Source organism: Pteropus alecto, unplaced genomic scaffold, assembly GCF_000325575.1.
Source record: "Pteropus alecto unplaced genomic scaffold, ASM32557v1 scaffold589, whole genome shotgun sequence".
In the NCBI taxonomy this organism is placed as follows: Eukaryota; Metazoa; Chordata; class Mammalia; order Chiroptera; family Pteropodidae; genus Pteropus; species Pteropus alecto.
The window spans coordinates 72,189-79,175 of record NW_006442514.1 but is presented as its reverse complement, the minus strand read 5'-3'; the positions used below and the strand labels follow the sequence as shown (position 1 = coordinate 79,175).

The 6,987-nt window shown below is 32.6% G+C and overlaps 1 pseudogene; it reads right to left on the bottom strand.

Annotated features, from left to right (window-relative positions):
• Positions 1-3,510: 3,510 nt before the first annotated feature.
• LOC112471773 lies at positions 3,511-3,629 on the bottom strand (annotated as a pseudogene).
• Positions 3,630-6,987: the final 3,358 nt, after the last annotated feature.

Genomic DNA, 6,987 nt, shown 5'->3' with positions numbered 1-6,987 from the left:
GCAAAAAGAATAATTTTTTTCCACTTCTTTTTGTGACACTTCATTATTAGAGTATAGGAATGCTATGGACTTTTGAACATTAATTTTGTATCAAGAAACTTTACTTTGTTTATTGTTTAGTAGTTTTCTTGTGTAGTCTTTAGGGTTTTCTATAAAAAAAAATGTCATCCACAAATAGTGACAGTTTGACTTCTTTGTTTCCTATTCGGATGCCTTTTATATCTTTCTCTTGCCTGATTGCACTTGCTAGGATCTCCAATGTTATATTGAATAACAGTAGTGATAATGGACAGCCCCGTCTTGTTCCTGATTTTAGAGAGAAGGTGTTTAGTTTTTCACCATTAAGTATAAAGTTGGCTAAGGGATTGCCATATATGGCCTTTTTTATGTTAAGGTATTTTCCTTTTTATGTTAAGGTATTTTCCTATTTCCCGACTTTAAATTTTTTGATCATAAATGGATGCTGTATCTTAAATAAAGGCTTTTTCTGTATCTATTGATATGATCATATGATTCTTATTTTTTAATTTGTTTATTTGGTGTATCAAATTAATCGGTTTGCCAATGGTGAACCATCCCTGTGCCTCTGGGATAAAGCCCACTTAATTGTAGTGCATAATCTTTTTAATATGTGGCTGTATTCGGTTCCCTAGTACCTTAGGACTTTTGCATCTGTGTCCATGAGAGATATTGTTCTGTAGCTTTCTTTTTTGTGTGTTATCTTTACCAAGTTTTGGTATTAGAATAATATTGGCTTCATAAAATGAGTTGAGAAGTATTGCCTCCTCTTAGATTTTTCGGAAGAGTTTGAGGAGAATAGGTATTAAGTCTTCTTTGAATGTTTGGTAGAATTGACTGGAAAAGTCATCTGGTCCTGGACTTATACTTTTTGGTAGGTTTTTGATGATTGTTTCAATTTCTATTTCCGTCTATTTAGATTTTCCAGTTCTTCTTGATTCAGTCTAGGAAGGTTGTCCTTTTCTAAGTACTGGTCCATTTTTCTAGGTTGTTAAATCTTGTCTTATGCTCTTTTTCATAGTATTCTTGTATGATCCTTTGTATTTCTGCAATATCAATTGTAATTTCCCCTCTTTCATTCTTGATTTTTTTTATTTGTGTCCTTTCTCTTTTTTCTTGAGTGGGTCTAGCCAAGATTTCAATTTCATTTAATTCTGCTCTAATTTTGATTATTTCTTTCCTTCTGCTGACTTTAGGCATCCTTTTTTCTTCCTTTTCTAGTCTTTTTTTTTTTTTTTTAAGATGAAGCATTAGATTGTTTACTTGGGCTTGTTCTTGTTTTTGGAGATAGACCTGTAATGATATGAACTTTCCTCTTATAACTGCTTTTGCCGTGTCTCAAAAGTTTTGATATGTTGTACTATCATTATCATTCGTTTCTATGTATCTCTTGATCTCTCTTTTTGTTTCGTCTCTGACCTAGTTATTCTTCAGTAGCATGTTGTTTAATCTCCATGTATTTGTGGTTCTTCCTGATGTCTTTGTTTCAATTTGTCCCTATGTATGCTGAACCTTCATTACTATCTTGCTATAGCAAATTTCTTTTTATTGTTTAAGCTTATAATATCCTGTTCTTTATAATAGTTACATGCCTCTGCTTCTATCTGCCTTCTAGTCACCTTACTCCTAGTTATGTATTTTTTTTGTCATTTTATTTTAGGTAGGCTGACCACTTTCATTATTTCCTGTAACACAGGCCTCATTGTGGAGAATTCCTTCAATTTTTGTATGTCTAGAAAGGTCTTTATTTCTCCTTCATATCTAAAGGAGAGTTTTTCTGGATACATTATTCTTGATTTGTAATTACTTTCATTTAATAGTTTGAATATTTGATTCCACTCTTTTCTGGCATGTAAGGTTTGTGCTGAGAAATTTTCTTCTATATGTTACCGTCTTCTTTTCCCTGGCTGCCCTGAGAATTCTGTCTTTGTCATTGATTTTTGATAATTTTAATACAATGTGTCTTGGTGAAGGCCTTTTTGGGTTGAGGTAATTGGATGTTCTGTTGACTTGTTGAATTCCAAGCTCTAACTCGTTCCTTAGATTTAGGAAATCTCGTTAGCTATTTGTCTGAAAATGCTTTCTAATCCCTGCTACTTTTCCTCACCTTTGAGAATGCACATTATTCTTATGTGTCTTCTCCTGATAGCATCAGCTAGTTCTTGTATTTCTCTTTCATTATTTTTCATTCTTCATTTTTTTCTTCTTTCTTCCTATTAATTTCTATATTTCTGTCTTCAATATCACTGATCCTTTCCTCCATTTGTTCGACTATCTTTCCCAAGCTTACTATTTCATTTTTCTACTCTTGCAGTGTGTTCTTCATCTCCAGAAGTTCTATTTGGTTCTTTATAATGGTTTCAATCTCCTTGCTAAAGAATTCGTTCTGCTCATCTAGTTGTTTATTTCAGTCCCTGGAATTGTTGATATGAATTGTTTTGGATCTCATTGAATTTTTTCAGAAGGACTATCCTGAATTCTCTGTCTTTTAAGTCTCTTATTTCCATGTCTTTCCATTTATTTTCTGTAGATTTTTCACTTTCTCTGCTGCCTTATCACCTTGGTTTTTCATGGTGTTTAATGTACTATTTCTTCGACTGGGCATTAATGGAATTTTTTTTTTTTTTTTTGCCTGTGATAACTCTTATTCACAGATCCTATGCTCAGATGTGTTGGTGTGCAGGTTGCATTTTTTTGTTGTTGCATTTTAGATGTTCAGCCTATTGTTGTTTCAAGGAGAAAGATCTGGAGACATCTCTCATTTCACCATGTTTCTGATGTCACTCCCTATATTCTTTTTAATACTTGTTATTATCATGTTTTTCCTAGCCAGTCTGATGAGAGAAAAATATGGTGCTGATATAGTTTGTATTTCTCTGATTAGTAGTGAAGTTGAACATTTTTTAATTTCTATTGATCATTTGTGTTTCTTCTTCTGTAACTTACATGTTCATGTCTTTGGCCATTTTTCTAAATAACTTGTGTTTAGGTATTGTCACCAATTTGCAGAAATTTTTTGTGTTTTATGTATATAAATATTTATCTTATATGTACATTGCAAATTTCATCCTAGATTGTCACTTGATTAATTTAAGTCCATTTCTTTTTTATTATTTTCTCTATGGGCACAGAAAACAATTACTTTGAATCTCTCACAAAATGTCATCTGAAATATTTAAAAATAATCATCAAGTCACCTTCCAGCTTTCTCTTTGTTGAGCTAAACAGCCCTATTTCTTAACTTTTCCTCATTACACTGACATTTCAATATTTTAATCGCATTTCCACATATCCACACCTTGTTTTATAGTGACCTACAAAATACTATACATTTGTAAACTGTGTAGTCTGTTTTTTCCCCTTTCTTCTTCTTTTTTTAATTAGCAGCTGGTAAGCTTAAAGCTAAATTTGCTTTTCACCAACAGAAAAGACATATGTTTTTATAATTTGCATTTTTAAACCCCATCTCCTAGTTTTGTTTGTTTGTTTTAACGCTTACAGCACCTACTATTTTTAGGTGGTCTCCCACCCGAGTACTAACCAGGCCCGACCCTGCTTAGCTTCCAAGATCAAATGAGATCGGGTACATTCAGGGTGGCATAGCTGTAGATCCCTAGTTTTTTTATATCCTCATACTCGTTATCTGTCTTCATTGCTATCTATTTTCTATTTACATTATACTTTACTTTATGCCTTATTATAAGATATCTAATTACTTTTTCTGGGGAAAAGAATTTTTATGGGTAAGAGGTCAGAGAAAAAGAATTAGATAGTTATGACAGCGTTATATATAAAAGTCTATGTCCAAAACTATTTTATCTTAATTTTACCCCAGTATTTGTTTGAATACTTTCCCCACAACAGCTTTATGCTATCGAGCCTATTAATTCTGACCTACTCATTCTTTTCCTTTTACATAGGCACTTACTCATCAGTCCATCCTAAACGTAACAATTTGTATTTTTCCCTTTTAAGTTTTATCCTGTTTCTATAGGACCATTTTTTCCCCAATGTATCAAAGTCATTCTGAATTGAGTTCTGTTTTGAGAATATTTAGAAAGTCGGCTCACTTGATGAGTTTTTCCTCAAACATGTACCTCAGGCATAATAAAACCACATGCTTAAAGACAATTACCATTTTGATAGTTTGATAAGAATTTCATTGTTTTCTGGTTGCTGAGGATTTTTAGTGGTACAGCTATTTATTTCAGTCCTAGTTTGCACTATCAAGTAGTATTCCTGCTAAGCAGAACCACCAGAAGTACAGTGTTTCTTACAAGATAATGTTCCTAGACCTGCTGTGAACAACCTGGGACCCCAGAAAGCTCTCAGATGAATTTCTGTGTTTTTGTCATCTCTCACTCAAGGTAGCGCCAAGGTCAAATCTCTTAGAAGTTACTGTGCCTTCTTTTTAAAAACTCCTGTTATAGCCATAACAATTGCTCCTTCCTGTCTGTTTCCATCACTGACACTTTGCGCCATAGTTAGTTGGTTCAGTTCCCTTTATATTATGAGATTACTATACAGTAGAATGCCATCTTGTTCAGTGTTGTTCCGACAAGAAGAAAATTGAGGCAGGAAGATTTCAGCTTGCATAAGCAAAAACATTCTTATAATTGGGGCCTTTCCAACAATGGAACAGACTGTTTCTTGAAGTAGATAGCTTCTGAATCCCAGAGGTATTCAGGCAGAGGTTAGAAAGCTCCTATTTCTCCCTTAAATTATACCATCTGTCATCATTAAAATCAATAAACTACATTTAAAAATGGAAATATCTATTTTTTCTGATATACATGAATATTGTAAAAAATTAAAATAGTACAGAGAAAATGAAAGCCCTCATTACTTCAACCTCCAGGGATTGTGTTAATAGTTTCATGTGTATTCTTCTAGACATTTAATTTGTCTATATAAACATCTTGTTTTTCATACAAATGAGATCATATATATATAATTTTTGTAAACTGTTTTGTTCCCTTAAAAGAATGGATATTTTTCCATGTCAATAATAGATATTTTTGTATTGAGACTTTAAATAAATTTATAGACTATATGCCATACTCAAAATATAATCAGAAAAATAAGTTACAATAAGAATATACTATGCATACATAATTTTCAACATTTTATTATGAAAAATTTTAAACATTTAGAAAAGGTGAAAAGGAGTGTATATCACCTTGATTCTGCAATTGTTAACATAACATTGTTTGCTTTATCTCATATTTACCCATCTGTTAGCCCATCGATCCATTTTGATGCCTTTCAAACTAAATTGCAGACATTAGTATAATTTAGCCCTAAATATTTTTGTGTGAATATCCTTAATTAGAGTCCAATGTTTGTTTATGACGCTTTTAAAACTATTTTTCAGCTTTTCAAAGGTATAATTAACAAATAAAATTGTAAGATTTTTGAAGTATACAATGTGATGATTTAATATATGTAAACGTTGTGAAAGGATTACTCCCATTGATATAATTAACACGTCCAACACCTCGCATATTAACCTTTTTGTAGTGATAATATTTAAGTTCTAGTCATAGCAAATTTCAATTATACAATATAGTGTCACCAACTATAGTCACCATAATATACATTAAATCCACAAACCGTATTCATTTTATAAAGTTTGTACCTTTTTACTACTTTCCCCTTTTCCCCCCACTTTCCAGCCCCTCTCAATCACCTGTTTACTCCCTTTCTATAAATCTGACTTTGTGTATAAGATTCTACATATGATTGATACCATGTATTTATCTTTGTCAGAATAATTTCATTTAGTGTGATGCCCCTCAGGTTCACCCATGTTGTCACAAATGACAGGATTCCTTTTTTTAAAGGTCGAATAAGATTCTCTCTCTCTCTCTCGCTCTCTCTCCCTCTCTCTCTCTTTCTCTCTCTCTCTTTCTCTCTCCCCCTCCCTCCCTCAGATCCCCAAAGTTAAAAGTCCACGCACATGCGCCTGTGGACACATACCCCTCAGGGTGGAAAGGAAAAAAAGCGTCACACCCAAAGCTGCATGAGAGCTTAGATAAACGAATGAAGATATAACATTTTCTTTATCCATTTATCTGTCAATGAACACTTAGGTTATTTCCATAGTTTGGCTATTGTGACTAATGCTGCTATGAACATCAGAGTGTAGATATCTCTTTGAGATAACTTTGTTTCCTTCGTATAAATACCCACAAGTGGAATTGCTGGGTCATATGGTAGTTCTATTTTGAATTTTTGAGAAATGTCCATACTGTTTTCCATAGTGGCTGTACCAGTTTACATTCCCACCAATAGTAGTACACAAGGGTTCTCTTATCTCCACATTCTTGCCATCATTTATTATCTCTTGTAGTTTTGATAATAACCATTCTAAAAGGTGTGAGGTGATGATATCTCATTATGATTTTGATTTGCATTTCCCTGATGATTAGTGATGTCAAGAATCTTTTCATGTACCTGTTGACTATTTGCATATCTTCTTTGGGAAAATATCTATTCAGAAACTTTGTCCCCTTTTAAATTTTTCCCCAATTTTATTGAGGAATAATTGACATGTTATATCACAGCATAAGTTTAAGGTATACAGCTTGATGGTTTAATTTATATATATTGTGAAATGATTGTCACAATAGGTTAACATCTATCATTGTATATAGAGACAATAAAAAGAAAAAAAATGTTTTTTCTTTGTAATGAGAACTCTTAGGGTCTACTCTCTGAACAACTTTCCTATATATCACACAGTAGTGTTAACTATTGTCATCACATTATACACTATATTCCTAGTACTTACCTATCTCATTACGGAAGTTTGTGCCTTTAACTACCTTCCTCGAATCCATCCTCCCCCACCCTTACCTCTGGTAACCACAAATCTGATCTCTGTATCTATGAATTTAGTGAAAATTTTTTGTTGTTGTTTTGTTTTTAAATTCCACATAAAAGTGAGATCATTCAGTATTTGTGTTT